The following is a 17,940-nucleotide window of genomic DNA, read 5'->3' on the forward strand; positions in this document are numbered from 1 at the left end:
AAAGATAGCTTATTCTTGCTGAGGCATGAGCCTCTGTGTTCTGGAAAGGGCAAAGTAATTTACTAGATTAGGTATGATAAGTGGTTGCAGTCAGGCAGTTCTGATTGGGAGGGCCACAGCTGTCTTGTGCATTCCTTATGGTCCAGGAGGTGTAGTAAGCATTTCAATAATTAGTAAGGGTTTTTTCACACCCCTCTTTTATTTTGGAGTCTGGTTTTACTGAACCAATTTGTTAGGGTAACTGGACCATCTCCTGATTTATTCAGCAACCCGGGAAGAACACAGTCTGCATCTGAAAGCAGCTGTGGCTTAGTTGTAGGAGAACAACAAATGCCATTAAAAACCAAACAAAAAAACCAAGCAAGTTGCACTTTGCAGAATCACAGAGATGGACAAGACCTACAAGATCACCTAGTGTAAGGCAGGTTTGTTAATTCTCAAGCCACCTGGTTTCAGATAAAATGAATAATCTCTAGATCCAAAATGGAGTCTGTGGGAAAGCCAAGGCCCTGTATGGCCTTTTTGTAAGTAAATATTATATGTTTTTTATTCTTGCCTTTGAAAATGGAGTGGCTCCCTTTCAGGCATTGGTAAGTAGAGAAGGCAAATAGTATGGTCCCCGCTCATAATATAAATTAGGGTTAGTAGGTCAGGAGGCTTTGGAGAGTCTAAACTCCAATAAATCAACATGGAGAGTTTGAGTCATACAGATTCAGCTTCCACTTAGTGTTAGAAATAAATGCTACACTTTAGTGGTTGGGGTTATACTTCCTTAGGAGCAAAGTGGGTGGAAGAGTGTAACTGGGTAACTATCTACACCTATCCTGGGTTAAAAAGAGTTTGTTTGCTAAAAAGAATGACATGTAGTTGCAGTCTGAGTTCAAAAACACTGGCTCTTAAATGGGTGGGAACTGAAAAATGGAGAATTCATTTAGCACCTGGAAGTCAAGAGCAGTTTTACAATGAATCTCTGTCCACACTAGTTTATATATAATATATTTAATATCTTGACCTCACTGTTGCACTAAAGTACATACCTGGTTTAATCTGCCCCCCAACTTGAAAATCCAGAGACCCAGACAAACACCAGAAACATGAGTTCTAGGCATTGTAACTTGTATGGATGGTAAATAAAGGGATTTAGGTGGTACTGCAATCCACAAAGCTCCCACTCAGTTGCAGACTAACTCTGGAAGTGCCTAACCTCACCCAATACTTCAAGTTTTACTATAAAAGATCCCATGGAAGCTAACTTTCTGCTTCTGGTCCTACACACTGCTGCCTCATGCCTGTCTTCCATCTATACCCCACTGTGGTCCTCAAACTAGGGGAACACCTATCTCATTGATCTAACTCCCTTATAACTGTTAGCCCAGTGAGTTGGGTACTGAGCCAGGCAGTGAGAGACCCTGGTTCAATTTCCCACTCTGGGGTTTCCACTGCTCAGGAGAGTTCCCTAACCACCAAACTATGGGCTATTCTAATGTGGGCCTTTCTCAGTCTCTCTTGTTGAAGCCATTCCACTCTGTATTAAATATTGAATGAGTCAGAGAAAGAGTGAGAATGACTCCATAATGCAGCTTAGTAAGCTAAGCACAAACTGTCAGGGGAAACATATTAGTGATAATACAGAAGAATGGAAACTTTAACTTACAGTCTTCCAACAAAACAGCTGGTGGAACAAGCATTGATTATTAGAGAAGGTTGGGAGTCATGATGTTAAGATGCAAATCAAATTTCCCCCAAGACTGAGGGTGATCAGATCCACTCTCTCTGGATCATTAGAGAAAAAGGTCAAAGATGTATCACTGAGCTCTGACTCCAAACTTACCCACAACTGAGGGGCAGAAGGGTTAGATCTGAGTTCCGGTTTGAAGATACCTTTATATTTTAGCAAACTCTGTGCACTTAGCAGAAGAAAAATTATTACTTTAAGTTGCAGAAATTTTAGGCAGACCAGGAGAAGCAAAATATTCCTCATTAGCTTGCTGGGGTGTGTGGAGCTCTGTAATTAGAGGTGCTCTGTTAAGGGCAGCAGCAGAATGTCACTAGTGTATTTACTGTGGAGAAAACTTGTCCTTCTGAGTTTTAGGTATGCAGATTTCCATTTTATCTTTTTAAAAGAGGGAATGAGTGTTTTTCAACCATGTAAATACATGGTTGTATTTACCCTCAAGGCACCACATTAAGCATGTGTTCATTACAAAGGAGTCTACTTTTTTATTAGCATGTACTTCATTAAAGCAGATCTATTGATCAGAAGTGTTTCTAAGACACTTAGTTTTCATTAGAGGTGGAGTAGATTTGGTGTGGTGTACTGTGGTTTTATTAACAGTGTACTAGATGTGTGTGTGTTTCCTCCAGATGGTATTGCTCACTGTTTGAACTGTAATTGCATGTCTGGCCTGTACCTGAGACCCAGGCAGCCATGTGGGAGGAGAAGTTATTGGGCCAAAAGCTTGATTGACCTGCCAGGATAATCAACCCCACACCTAGAATGCCCCACCTATGGCTGGCACTGCCCAAACAAGCACATTGTTGGGAGGAAAGTAAGGGAATTGTCTCCCAGCAGTAGAAGCAGATGTAGGCATGAGCCCCTCTGTGGCTCTCTGGAACAAAGGGAAGAGAGCTCCATTTTGCTTTTGAGCAAGAGAAGCCTGGCCAACTAAAAGCACACAGCTGTGCAGTAGGTTCCCCTCTCAGACGCTGGCCTCACAACCAGGGGCGGCTCTAGACCCAGCGCCAAGCAGGGCGCGGCGCGGGGCGGCCTTCCGGGGGGGGGCGGCTTGGCTCCCGCCCGGCATGCCGCCGGGCGGGGGGTTCACCGGAGCCCGACGACCGACCGACCGCCGCGGCACAGAAGCCGGCGGCCCTCCCCCTTCCCGCGCCCGCTGAGCGCCGCCAGCATGGTCGCGCAGCCCCCGCCCCGTGGCCGGGGACCTGCTCAGGCAAGCGGGCAGTAGCTCAACCGAGCCGGGGGGGGGAAGAGGGGACCCACCGGGGACCGCGCGGAGCGGGGCAGCGCAGCCCTCTGCAGGCTACTTACTTTCTAGCCTACTAGCTCACAACAGCCATGTTGGAGAAGGCATTGTGGGTAAAAAGGATTCAGCTTCTTACTCTCTCCCCTAGCATTTAGCCAGAGCTAATAGGGAGAGACAACAGGCAGCCTGCCCTGGACTGGACAAAGGGTAGAGGAGAGAAGGAGCCCTCCAACTCGACTTTCAGACCAGCCCTGGAAGCCAAGGGAAAGCCAGGGTTTGAGCAACTTGAGGGCCTTTTCCATGCCAAGGGGTGACCTTTTTCCCTCGCCACCCTGAGAGGACAACTCAACAGTGAGTACTGTGTGTGTTACACTTAATAGCTAGGCATAGACAGCTCCAGTCTCCCCATACTGGGGGGACACAATCAAAAGGGGAGGACACATGACTGCCCAGCAACCCCCCGGCACTGCACCCAGCCCGGGGCCGCCGAGCTCTCTTCCTGAGAGTGTGTCCCCCCTGGGGAGGCGGCAACAGGCTGCCCCCTGCCTGGACCTGCCTGCTGGGGACAGGGGCCAAGCATGTTGGTGGGCAGGTGCAGCACGAGAAGGGTAGAGGCCCTCTCCCTCCCTCCCGGCAGGCCAAGCAGGAATCTGGGGAACACTTGACCCCGCATGCCCGCCTCCATGTTACCTATGTAGCTATGCGAGGGCTCTAGGCTGAGTAAAGAGATGGTTTGTGTGTGTGCACATATAGGTGAAAGCTCACAAGGGGCTGTAACTGTCAGGCCTGCAACCTTTATATGATTACACGTTGCCAGCTTACCTTTCAGTCAGCCCCCTGAGGCCCCTGCACACCCGGACCAGGGGCAGGCTCTGGGCTGGCACCCCTCTTACTGTTGTAGTGGGGTAGTATTTATGTTGTTAGCGGTGACAATCTGAGGAAGGGAGTGTTTGTTGTTTGGTTCTCAAGCTCCCAGATCAGGGATCGGCAACCTTTGGCACGTGACTCGCCAGGGTAAGCCCCCTGGGAGGCCGGGCCGGTTTGCTTACCTGCCGCGTCCGCAGGTTCGGCCGATCGCGGCTCCCACTGGCTGCGGTTCGCTGCTCCAGGCCAATGGGGGCTGCGGGAAGTGGTGCAGGCCGAGGGATGTGCTGGCTGCCACTTCCCGCATCCCCCATTGGCCTGGAGCGGCGAACCACGGCCAGTGAGAGCCACGATCGACCGAACCTGCGGACGCGGCTGGTAAACAAACCGGCCCGGCCCGCCAGGGGGCTTACCCTGGTGAGCTGCGTGCCAAAGGTTGCTGATCCCTGTCCCAGATTGATACATGTATAGTTTGGTGCATGCACTTGAGCAAAGGATGTTTTTGGAAAGCTATTGAGTTTTTAACAAACAGATAATTGTTATTACATGGATCCCTGTCATGGGAACCAATATTTAAAAATATGCATGTGGAATATGTGGCATTTAAAAGTATACAGGTGGGTTTGGTTATATGGCATATACATAATCAAATACATATTAAATACCTGGTACTTAAAGATGGTAAAAATTATATATTTTTTTCTTTTTTGGGTCACTTCTAGCATTCAAAATTAACACAGTGTAAACTAAATCCAAATGTTTGAGATTTTGGCACACCTTGATGCACAGACTATCTTATTAGACTGTTAGTTTTGAAACAAAAGTTATTTTAAAAATATTCATAGACTAAACTAGTGCAATTAAGATTTAATTGCCAGATGACTGCATTTCTCAATACCATTCAGACAGCACCTAAAGTTTTAGATACTTTGGAAATGTAGGCTTGATTTTTTTGGATACCCAGCTTGAGACACTGCAAAGGGACCTGATTTTTGGAGGAGGAGAGGAGCTCAGTTCCCTTTAAGGTGTCTCAAAACTCCAGTCACTTTTGAAAAATTGAGGTGAAGTGCTAAGCACTTAACTGTGTTCCAAACTTACTGAGAGCTGTGAGACACAGCTGGGTGGGTTCTATATGGGAGGATATTGAAGCTGATGGGGGATAAGAAATCAGACTGGAGGACAAAGAAGCCTTTGGATCTTCTCAGGTCTGTTAGGTGTTCATGAAGTGGTTGTTTGAATTACTTGTGTAACCTCAACTTGTGATTTCCATAGTGTTTAGTGTTTGGGCTTTTTTAAGGGATGTGTTCCATGTTATGCTGTCTCTTGAATGGCACTTAACCATAACTTACTTAAGTATTCTGTTTAGAAACAAATAACTAGAGAAGCTTAGTTTCATAAATGGCAGGAGGACACTCTAGACTGGCAGTGCAGGACAGTTATTGATGAACCTTCCTGCTGGGCCCCAAGCACAGAGACTGCTGCTCATCTCCTGTTACATTTTGAAAGTTCCATCTTTTGGAACAAGTGTGTGTGTCAGTATCCAGAAGCAAGTTGTCCTCATCTTCAAGGCTCTGCCCTCAGCTGCTCTTGTCATCTCTTACTCCCCTTCTTGGGCCATATTCTGTGCTCGCACCTCTGTTCTTTGACTCTGCCCTCTTGACTCTGCCTTTTCTCATGCCATCTTGCCCATTTGGAGCGGTCTCCCTTGCCTTGTCTGTCAAGCAACCTCCCTCTTCTTTTCCTTTAGCGTGCTCCACCTCCCTACCTCACTTTGGCTAGCTCTCCATCAATAATCCTGCACCCCTGTGCTTTCTGTTCCTGTGCTGGTGCCTGATCATTAAACAGAATCAACTTGACTCCCATGGCAACAAGAAAGAAATGCTTGCAGGACATGACATAACTCCTTCATCTCCCAACCAAAGATGATGGCCATCTTTTATTGAAAGAGCTCTGTGCGTCCGACTGAAAGCTGTTTAAGGAGAATCCTTATCTTATTTGTCTGTATAGGCCCCTGCACACCAATGTTGTTGTGTTAGTAAAAATTCATTCAGACTGACAGAGACTGGGGACTATACCGCCAGTTTTGGGAAGATTTTAAGGCCTCAGTGCAGCTCGGTATGCATTTAAGTACATGAGTGGTTGCATTGGTTTAACTACTTGTGCTTAAAGATAGGTTTATACTTAAGTACTTTGCTGAGCTGGGGCCCCACTACTGGGTACAGGGCCTATTTCTTTAACTCCTGCTGCTTTTTCCATAGAAAATATTTGGCCCCTTAGGAGTCAATGGTGAAGGCCTGAGGAGCCTTGCCCTCCAGTCCCTCAGGTCATCTCATTTTAACTATCCTCTTCCCTCACCACATACGTCCTCAAGACCTCCTATTATGGTCACTCACCTTCTGAGTGAGGAGATCTAGATTTCTAAGCCAGTCAGTTCTCCTCGACTGACTTTAAGGACTGTCCTTTCAGATCCCAGCTATGCTGACCCTGAAGTGCTTGCTGGAGGCATGACTGCGTTAACAAAACAACTGGAGCTGGTAGGAAAAGTATACTGAAGAGGTTTTAAAGCCTGTATTTTATTTTGATGCGGCCAGCAGTGATGAGTTGACATGCTGTTTTTTATGATTTATAACTAAGAATGTTCTGAAGTTCTTCATTAAAGGGTTAAAAATACAGGGTCCAATCCTTCAGTCCTGATGTGGGGGGGAGGGGGGCTCCCATTGACTCCTGGGTGTTCCTCAGACAATGGAATAAAAGCCTGGTGGCAGAGTGTTAATCTACCTGAGCCAATGCATCTGGAACATCTGGGAGAAGACAGCCTAAAGAGAGGTGCCAGGTGCTTCTCTTTGTTTAGAACCTTTGCTATCCACTTGCTGCGTATTCATTTACAGGCAGCAGGAGTTGCGAGTGCCACAGTGGTGTTCTCCTGGGACAGACAAGGGAGCTGGTGATGGCACCTTGTCAATGACAGCTATAAAGAAATAAAACTTTATACAACAGCCCCACAATGGTACTAAATTTATAGTGGGAATACAAAATACGTGTTTAGCTCATTGAACAAAGTTAATATCACTTCTCTATCTGGCCTATCTTTGTTGATTCTTAAATTAAGTTTCTCTTTCTAAATTGTTTTTGAAGATTTAAAGTTCTCTCCACCTGTGTGTGTGTGTGTGTGAGATTGTTTTGAGCTGTAATTACAGAGGCTTATTCTTCTCCTCTGTAGGCTGAGGGGGTCCCTTAATAGAAACAAGCACCACACTGAGGGCCAGAGAGCAGACAAGAAGAAAGGCTTCCTTTTGGCAGAAGTGTCTTTTATTCCACAGGGAAACAACATTTCTTTGCAAAAGACTCTTCTGACTTTAAAATAATACATAATAACTATAAAATTACCAAATGTCGGGTAAACAAAGTTATTAAGGATGACCTTATTAGTTCTATCTGCAATTCACAGAGCGAGGTAATTGTCAAGTCTCACTGTTATTAGGTTGAAATAATAGTTTGGGGACCATCAACATTAAAATTTCATTATGATGGGACAAAAAGGCTCATGTATAATCAATAGTAAGAATCCATTATTATTGACTTGGAATGAATGAAGCATAAACGCATTTGTGCAGATATGAACCGTTAGCAATCTTTTGAATAATAAAGAATTAACACTACACAGATAATGTCATTCTGGGAATTGGACTCTACCTTAAATTAGTACTTGTCTTTTTGTTATAGTCTGAATCACATCCCTTGGTACCCGCCATTAAGCTGTTTCTCAAAATACTTTGTGTCTACGATTTTGTATTAATCAGATTTGGATTGCAAAGAAGGTAAAAGAGGAGGGGAGCTTAGCAAATTGGGGTTGGGAGGTGCTGTGTTGCTGTAGAATGCTTTGCTGTTTATGGCTGAGCCCAAGTTCAGCAATGGTCTTGGGGCACTGAGGGTCTAGGCTGAAGGATGTTAACAACACTGTGAAAATAAAAAAACATAGGTGAAGTGGGAGGGGAGGGTGGATACGTGTCTGAATTATCTTCTGCCTGACTTTAAAGGTGGTACTTCAGGCAGGTAGCTTATGTGAAGGAATAAAATATGTAGGGGATATAGAATGGCAAATGAAGATGAGAAGTGTAGTGCCTGTGGAATACTTCAATTCCAGGGGAACCTGCTAAAACCATAGACCTCATGTACTGTACATGATGTGCTGAGACAGGCTATTCCCACCACATCCTTGTGCATCTCTGTGGGATGTATAGTTACACAATATTTACTTTTCTTCTCTCTCTCTCTCTCTCTCTCTCTCTCTCTCTCTCTCTCTCAAAAACAAAACACCAGCACCACAAGTTTTGGCCATTATGGGCTAAATATGTGTGTGTCCATATATATTCAACATTCATTTGTCCTACACCCAATAAATAACATGTCCCTGAAAACTTGCTTTAATCTATATTTAAACCTCCTTTAACTTTGCTTAGATATTGAGTATAATTCAGAAGAGCAACAGCTGACACCATCCAGGAGAGGTGACCCTTGCAGATGCATTGGGCTCTCACCATAGCCATCCTATGACTGTAATGATTTACCCTTGACTGACCCCCTAAATTCTTGACTATAGGGTTCTACCTCTCACTGCCAAGACATGTGATGTAGTCTGGGGAATCTGAACTGCTTTTGACTGTAAGTCACCCCTTTATTTTGATTTGTTTTTTTCCAACTTGAGGAAGAAGAGTAGTTATAAGCCGGATTCTAATGGAACAACAAACCACAGTAGCAACTTTCTGTAAGATGGGAACAAAGATGGATTTCACTCTCCTTCTCCCTCCCACTTTCAGCCCCTCTGCAGGGGCTAGAGAGAAGAAGAGAGGGCAGTGAGCTGCCCATCATTTGCTCAGAGGAGCAGAGTTGCTCCCACTCAGCAGCATGCACAGAGGGGGATGCTAGTCCGAGCAGGGATGCTAGGAGTTTTCTTCCTGCTCACTGCACTGCAGAGAGGTGGAGAGAGGAGATCTGGCAGATATGGCAATTTCCTGGAATATCTGCGAAAAACTTTCATTCGTATCTTTGGAGTCCGTTGTATTAAATGCAAAAGACTATGTATTATTATGGATCAGGATTGTATGTAATCTTTCCGGTGGGGAGATAGGATATGAACCCTGGGAAGTGTCATGAACTGCAAAGGACTGTGCTGAACAATGTGTCAGACAAGAATTGACTTTTGGGACAAACATTGTCAAGTGGTTTGCCTGGGGAATCTGTAGGGCGAGGTGAATGCAAATTACCCACCTTAGCCTATGCAAAAACCCAGCTTTTGAAGCGTCGTCCTGAGAGGAGGACCATTATCTGGTGATTATCTGTTAATGGAATCTGAAGATCAAAGGCCTATGCTGTATGAAGGAAGGACTAACTGGTGGTGGTTCTGGTTCTGGGCTAAGGCTGTTATCACTTGTGATCACAGAAAAACTCTCTTGTGGGGTCTGAAGGACTGACTCTTTCCAGAGCCCTTGCTGGAGTGTGAGGTAATCTCTGGTAAGCTCATGAGCATGCATATAGGTTCTTTTATTGTTTTTAATGGTTTTTTTTTTTAGAAATGACGTAATTTTAGCTGTGAGCAATTACACTGTATATAATGTTCAGTGAGAAAGCAAAGCACAGACACTGGCCTGTTTAGGCAGCCTGACTTACTGGGGACATCACAGCATAGACAGGTTAACTGTGCAGCCTGGAAAAACCCTGGCCAGGAAGCGGAGAGATGCAGACCTCTAACCAAGAGAGGTGATGGCTGAGGAGCCAGGATCTTAGAGTGAGTGCTCTTGAGGGACCACAGAGTGGGAATATAAGTGCAGTTGCCCTGAACCGTGACAGGAGGTATCCCAGACCTTAGCTTATGCACCTTCCTGGGAGAAGGAAGTCTATTCTGGTTTGTCTGCCCCCATCTCCTCTAGCACTAAGAGAAGGAAGACAGGAAAGGAAGGCCTTAGATCCTCCAAAGTCAGGAAGGAAAGGTCCTGGGATAGGATAGTGGAGAACTAGAGATGGCAAGTGGGGGAGATCAACCAGAGAGAGGTAAAAGAAGAAATCTGGTACAGAGCGAAGGGATCTGAGGAGAACCAGAGAGGAGAGGAGGCATGGAGGACGAGAGGGGAAAGATTCTGAGGGGAGAGAAACAGGGATGGCAGGGGGAGAGGGAATTGGCCTGGGAAGAGAATCTGAGAGCGTTCAGGACAGAGAGAAATCTGGGAGGAGCTTGATGCTTTGGAGTTGGGATAGGATCTTATTTTCAGGGGGAACAGCCTAAATCATGGTCTCAAGGTCAATGAAGATGCATTTAATTCGAGTAACCCAAGCCTGTTTGTTCAAGTGGTGGTGTCCTATTTCAGCATCTACCCTTCTTGTGAGCAGGGAGTTGATCTAATGGTAAGAATGAGGTATCTTAGCTGATGGAGCTTGAGGTGAAACAGAGTTATGAGAAACTGAACATTTTTGTTCATCTGCATTTTGGAGGTGTGAAGTCTTTTGTTAATCTATGATGTAAGTCTTTGGCATTTTCTTTACTTGCCTGAGGTGAGACATAAAGGACACAGTCACTTTAAATGCATGATGATATGAAAAAAGAGGGATTTTATGTGGTGTTTTTAAATTGTAAGTCATGTCTGAAGCTACAATTCTTCAATTTTTTTAAAGTAAAAGGTGCATGCAGGGCACATAAAAACATTAGAAGTGATCTAAGGCGCACATGCCACAAATCAATGAATAAGTTGTTCAGAATAGCACTAACAATGAATATAACTGAACATGTATAAATTGAGGAAGGAGGGAATCTTTTTTCCTCATCTTGTCAAATCCCCTGCTGATTTATAAAATAGACAGACCAGTTGCCAGAAAAATCATCAAAGTATGCCCAGAAATTATACAGTAGTTTAAAAATGCAATGCTATTGTATCCACAACAGAGTATTCATCACAGACACAGTTCTATAATTACAATTGTTAAGCATAATTCCCCAAAACCAAATCTCCTACTTTATTAGACTGAATGATCATCACTAAAGAGTCTATCTCTACCCAGAAAAATCCTATTTTTCTCCCACTGAGTTGCCCCAATCTGTTTTCCTTTTAGTGCTAAAACTAATTTGAAGTAATCCATTTCAAAGCTTATATTTTTGAGCATAACTTCATTCTCAGTTAAAAACTTGCATATATAAACCCTGAATCTCCTGAATTACTTTTCATATTTAAAGCTAGAAAACATGCATGCTGTAAAACTTTCAGATCTCTTCTTGTGCTTCCTCAGGGTGCCTGCTTCCCTGCTGTGTTGTTTGATCCCTGTTGACTCCTGTGTGAATGTTTGTTTGCATTAGCATGGGAAAGTTCTCCCTGTACCATTATCAAGAATAAGTAATATCTGGGATGAGAGACACATACCTGAATTCTTTTCATCGGCAAATATATTTCAGTTCTGCCTTTCTTTTCAAATATTTCAGAAACTTTCAGGCAAATGATGAAGGCACAGAGCTTGCCATAAAAATGTAACATTTCAAGTAAAAGCATTTACTGGTAGGTCATAATTGTTTTTAAGTACTCTATGTAAAGGGGGTAAAAGCAATGCAATTTACAATAGTTTCAACCAGCCATGAGGATATTTTTTGTTCATAAACTGTATTTCAGCGCTGTTATAAATACCCAAGAGACAATGGCTTTGCACACGTTTGTTTCAAAACCTATTTTTCTTCCCTTTTTGTGGTACCTCTCCCCTCATTGTATTCCTAGTCCCATGCCTCTGGGACTTGCTTTCTGCCAACTCACCATTCCTGCTTCTACCCCCTCTCCCCCGGATGGTTACACTAGGCAAGGTTACACTGTTTTCCCCCTTATTCTCATCAGATGATTGCCCAACTTCACACCCTAATAGCACTGTTATCCCTGTTAAACAGGTACAAAGGAAGGCTCCTCTTCCTGCTGACAGAAGAGCCTAATTGAAATAAATGGAAAGCCTCCACTGACTTTGGATCAGGCCCCAGCTCTCTGGCCCCTGCTGAGGGTGACATTAATGCATCTCTGTAGATCAGATGGCAGAAAGTACTTCTACAGTAAAGCCTCCCACTCATGGGGCAATTGTTATCTCTGTATAGGGTGACCAGACAGCAAATGTGAAAAATTGGGATGGGGGGTAATAGGAGCCTATATAAGAAAAAGGCCCAAAAATCGGGACTGTCCCTATAAAATCAGGACATCTGGTCACCCTATCTCTGTAAAATACCCAGTCTTCCATGGGGCCAGGGAGTGTGAGACTGGGGGCCTCTATTGAACCCCAACACACCAAGACAAAAACAGTAGATGGGTTGAGTCGGTCTGTATTTGTAATTTCTAAGTATTTCTCCATATCATTAGGAATATGCATTTCGTTCTCTATATGCCAGCTATGATCACAAGAGTTTAACTGTGCTGCCACACCAATATCTTTAATGCTGATTTTGATAGGTATCTGGTTCTCCATAGATGGAATAGTACTTTAGATGTTGGATGGGGAGAATAAAAAGAGAAATACAAGATGTCTTGATAAGTAGTTCTGGTACTTCAGTAGGCAACACTTTTCCTTCTGAATCATTACTCAGCCAATGCCCTATCATTTGTAATGGGGCGTTTTTTGCTGTTAGGGGCACTTCTGGATGAGATGCAGAACCAAGATTCTGAGAACTTTAGATCCTCAAACATTCCATGATGCTTCTTCGCAAGAGTTTCAGTGGGATTTGGTGTTGTGCTATGTTACTATTTGCCAATTAACACCCGCTGACTTCACCACAGAAGTGGCTACAATTCAGTGACTGAATTGAAGTGACCTGAATATAGTTTGCAAAGTTATTTTGGATTCTTCTGGGGTGAAAACTTTTTATATTAGAGAGATTATAAATTATTATTATTATTATTAGGATCTCTCTCATTAGTTGCTTGATCCTGCTTAATGGCTAATAAAATTGATTGCCAATTGATACTAATTAATGAGCTGGGGTAACAGGGTTCTTGTCCCAGAATCAGGCTCCACAGAATTAAAACTAACAAGTTCAATATCTTGTAGGGAACCTTGGGAGGGTGGGTCAAAGACAATCACACTGAAGGCACAGTGAAGCCTTGGCAATTTTTTATTAGAACAATTAGTAAAGACAGAAAAGTTCCAAACCACTAAACAGATAGGAGTTATATAGTACTAAGGACATATTTGGTAGTATTCCCTGCATATGCTTGTATACTTATATACTCACTCCCTTCCTTCAGGACCTGGTGGTGAGAGACAAAGGACCAGCCCTGCCTCTTTCATGCCAAATGAGTCTGATAGTCCAGATTCCCCAATGCCCAAAGTTTGGTGGTAGATAATAACGAAGACCTGATGGAAAGCTAACCCCCTTTACCAGGGGCGGCTCTACAAATCACGCTGCCCCAAGCAGCGCGGAGCGCCGCCCCTCTTCTCCCGCGGCGGCGGTCCGGTTCCCCCCTTCGGTTTTGAGCTTGCCTGCATGCCTGTGGGCAGGCCAGGCCCACCCGGCCCGGACAGGACCAGCCAGTCCTGCCTGCGGGAGCTCAACCGGAGAGCGCGGAGACGCGCGCCGCGCGCAGTCATGACTGCGGCGCAGGTCCGCTGTCCGGGCCCGGCGGCCCGACGCGCCCACGAGCGAGGAGCTCAACCGGCTCAAAACCGCCCCCGCCGGCCGCCCCCGCCGCCTGCGCCTGGCCTGCTTGGCGCTAGTCTAGCCCTTTACATGGTGGCTTGGCCTGTTATAGGGCCTGAGCACTATCATGAATATTCATTCTGATGCCCAGCCTTCTGTGTCTAAATCTAACTTCCTCACTCTACTAATATTGAGGCGCACTTTCTTATAGGCTAACATATTAATGCCATTTAACTCATTCTCATATACATCATCTATTGCTCAAGCAAGTTTATGGTTAGACACCTGCCAACAATTCTATCCTAAAATATCCAAGCCCCAGTATTTGTTCAGTGTTCCTGCGATTGCCTGGTACCATAATATACCAACTCTCTCTGTCTAAAATCTAGGGCAACTGTCAGGCCATTTTATCTATGCTAAGGGTCACAGGCCTACTATACTTAACTATACTCATGCTAACTTGCTTAAGCCAATGTCTTACAAGATACAAGCCTGTAAGTTCATTGTGCTATGGCTGAGTAAAATGAAAGGCTAAGCTAGCTCTGTGGGCTACAATAGAAGGGAAAACCTAACATTTACCTGTATTCCAGAATCCTACGTGGGGAAAAATATAAAAAGCTTGTCTATTCTTTCTTTCTTTAGGCAATTGATAGTAACTGGTTCTGCCCACTGAAATGAACTGAGGCTACCAGACTGATCTAAACTAGTTCTAGTTCTGCCTGGACTCATACCAGATCAGAGTTCTGTGACCCTGGTTTTATTAGTCAAATCAAGTTTGTTAGAAATGCAATCTTAATGTCCTTCAAATGAAAGAGGTGTGAGCTGTTGAGAAATGGAAAACTACAGTCTTCAAAAAACAATGTTTTATTTGTATAAGTACAAAAAATCTTAAATTTAAACTTTATATCTTTTATCACTTTTATAACTCAGAAATGCCAAACTAGGTGTGCTTGAATTTTCAGACACTGTCTCCTGAGGCTGAGACTTTGTGCTGTATGCTAAATTTTGACTTTTGATGGGCAAAAATCTGAAGGCTGAGGGAAACACATCTGCTCAGATTAGCATCCAGAAGTTTGTAGGTCCTTGTCTAAACTTATTCCAACCTCTTTGACCTGGCAGTTGGTCTGGAAATCTCATGAGGTCTGGCTATCTTTCTGATTTCAACTACTTCAGAAACATTTCTTATGCAACATCTTTTCCCATCTGACACCAGTAAGTGCCTATGAGTGGTCATTAAGGACCACTGACTTCAACGGGACCTGGATCAGGCCCTACAACAGATGGCAGAGGGGACCTTAACCCCAAATTAACCAAAAGTGCTTTCAATCTGAAAAAGTTCCTGTCTGGTGAAGTTTGAACTTTGGGTAATTTTATCTAAATTGGTGTATAATTTTACAGTAACTCAGAATAGCGACTCCTCAAACATACTACATTTGTTTACATTTCTCAGTTAAATTTTCATGAAAAATGACTTCACGGTATTTCATAACAGCTATTCATTCTCCCTGTCATATTTGAACTCCCAATATGATATTCATTATTTTGTGTAATATATTGAGTTCTCAGACATTTTGGACAAATAATCATTCATTCATTTTATATCCAATAATCTGCCCACCTTTAAATCCTAGTTTCTCTATTGCTGCTATTATATTATGTTTTATGTGCATTTCTTATACTTTTATAAGCGTGATTTTTAGGAAATGTACACGTGCCACTGCATGTACGAAAAAGCAAGTACAATTTTGTATCTAATTTGTGTGCACAATTACCATAACTGAAGGTGGAACTTGAGTAACTGCATGTGAAGATGGTCAGAGGCATAATTGTGTGTGTACATTGCTGAAAGTTAGTCCTAATGTCTTGATAGATGTACACTCACCAGTCATTTTATATAACGATGTCTTTATGTTTAGACTCCCAGTTTTTTGGTTTTTTAAACTGAAAACTGTCAGGTTAAAGTAAAGTATCGGAGGGGTAGCCATGTTAATCTGGATCTGTAAAAGCAGCAGAGAGTCCTGTGGCACCTTATAGACTAACAGACGTATTGGAGCATGAACTTTTGTGGGTGAATACCCACTTCGTTCAAGTAAATGGGTTAAAGTAAGTATTTTAAAGTATTTTAAAAATTGAGACTGCTGTACCTACTATACAAACATCACCTGCAATTTTGGAAACGGACACAATATTAAAACAAATATTAACGTTCATCATTTTGTGTGATTTTTTTTTTTGTTTAAATTTTTCATTTATCTCAGTTTGGAGAGGGACTACATTGTAGTCCGTTTCATTTCTGTTTCTAGCCAGGTTTTCTTTTGGTATATGGTGCCATAGCCCAATGTGACAAGGTTGGAGTTGCACCTATGTCTGCAAACTGCCCGCAGAAGTTGCTCTGAGGGTTGTTAGAAGGACCCTGCTGTGCTGAGGAAGTGTTGTGATCTTATGGCAGTTGTAAAGTCATCAGAAGCCCTTTCTTGGAGGATATTGGGAAAAGATTTATGACAGTTTTCAGGGGATCATCTTTGGCTGGTAAATAGGGAATGTGTATTAGCCTTAACTTGACCCACTGGATTTTTTATTTTTAGATTCTGATCTTTTTGCCCAGTTTTGTTTGAACCCTGGTGGATTCTCACAATTATTGGTGATGTGTACTCTAGAAATCAATTAGTAAATATGTAGTCCTGCTGTGTGTGTGTGTGTGTGTGTGTGTGTGTGCGCGCGCGCGCGCTGTTTGGGCACCTGTTGTGTAAGAGCACTGCGTGTTTCAAACTGACTGAGGGTGAGTGACACTCAGTTTGCTAACTATCCAGGATCATAGTTCTTGGCCCTAAAAGGAATATACAGCTGAAGATAAGACAGTGTTTATACCTAAACTTAAAATGATGGCCAAGTTTTGAAACTGGCCATATCACTGCATAGTAAAGGTCTACTCTACATTTGATTCCCATGAATATTAACAGGAGAAAATTGCCCACATCAACAGGAGAATAAAACTTTTATAAGCACATAGACTACTTTGATTTGTGAGTATTCTGTATACATATAGGGTGGGATTTTCAAAGATGTCTTGGGGATTAAGGCTTTCATTCTTTTCTAATGGGAATTGGGCATCAAATTCCCATGCATGGCTCTGAGTGGTGAGGATTAACGCTGCTAAATGTTCTCACGTTTATTTTGGAGGAAAATTGTATTCTGGTGGCTTCTTCCTTTTTATTTTTAGACCAGTCACTTTTCTTCCCTCCCTGATCACCTTTCACTCTTCAGAGCATAAGTGAGGCCCAAAAGAGCTTGTAGAACTGACGCTTCTTTGTCCGAGCCTGAGGGCCACTGAAAAATTCTTTGGGTTCAGTACTGTGCGTGCGCTTTTGAAATGTCTTTGTTCCGTAGAATCAACTGTCTGAATCAGCTGTGTCCGTTATATTTATTTAAAAGCCAGGGGAATATTGTTAACCAAAATATCAGAATTGGAATACATTCAATCCAAAGAGAATTTTTGTCTCTGCATTCAAGGCATCAAAATTATACTTCCATCAAAACATAACAATTGTTATGAATGATATCATAATACTGTGAACTGCTTAAGAGCTTCCACTTTAAAACTGTAATGGGCCATGCAGACAGAAGGGAAAAAAAGGCTAAAAGCATAAATTGAAGATAATCAATGTGAATAGACCTTACCCATTGTGCAGTTTGAATAGGATAAGCACACATTATCTGGCATAATTGGTTCATGTGATTTTTCTAATTGAAGAGAAGAAGTAATTAGAGCCTAATTGAAGCAAAGTAACACAATGTCTGTCAGCATTTCTCCTGCTACCACACATTATATTATTACCTGTCATCTTTTACTTTGGTTGGACCAAAAAAAAAATTACAATGAAAAACCTTGGATTTCTACTAGCCGAAGCAAAGATACAGATAAAAGAAACTAAATAAAAGCAAACAAGATTGGGGTTAACTGTCTACAAACTGGCCTTGTGGACATTTCCAAATTGAGTGCTCTCAATTTGGAATAATTAGGAGATGTCACATTTTACAGAATTCCAGTTTTAAATTTAGGCTACTTAAATCTGCCTCCTCCCCCATAGTATTATGTTCTTCACTTGGCTCAGGGCTCTGTGCTCTCCTCTGAAACTTTTTGTTTTCTAATTAAGGCTATGTGAAAAGTTTTGCATTCCAAAATTAAAATGGCAACATTTTGCTGTTTGGGTGCAATGGTGGAAACCACATTTTCAAATTTCCCTTCTGTGATTTTTTTTTTTTAAATAATAACATTTTTTTCCCTCTCTGCATCAGTGGCAGCAGTAAGTGCTGGTCTAGATATGATGCCGTAAGTAGGAGTTGCCTGTGAGATGAGGGTTAGGGACGTATGTTGGAGGAGATCAACCCTAATGTTGTAAACTTTTTGGAAGACTAATGTTTTTGACTGATGGAACAGATCTTGTCTAC

General features: G+C 42.9%; 1 long non-coding RNA gene across 6 annotated transcripts in view; it reads left to right on the plus strand.

Moving 5' to 3' along the window:
* Nucleotides 1-242: 242 nt before the first annotated feature.
* The window catches only part of LOC120404708, a 92,366-nt gene continuing 74,668 nt past the window's right edge, over nucleotides 243-17,940 (plus strand). For 3 of the 6 annotated variants that reach the window (XR_005598124.1, XR_005598129.1, XR_005598128.1), the window contains exons 1-2: nucleotides 1,751-2,092; nucleotides 3,130-3,332. This is a non-coding gene — a long non-coding RNA (uncharacterized LOC120404708). Of the gene's footprint in view, nucleotides 417-458; nucleotides 591-1,750; nucleotides 2,093-3,129; nucleotides 3,333-17,940 lie in introns of those variants that run through there. The other 3 variants (XR_005598126.1, XR_005598125.1, XR_005598127.1) reach the window with 3 other exon arrangements.

Source organism: Mauremys reevesii, linkage group 4 (genome assembly GCF_016161935.1).
Source record: "Mauremys reevesii isolate NIE-2019 linkage group 4, ASM1616193v1, whole genome shotgun sequence".
Lineage (NCBI taxonomy): Eukaryota > Metazoa > Chordata > Testudines > Geoemydidae > Mauremys > Mauremys reevesii.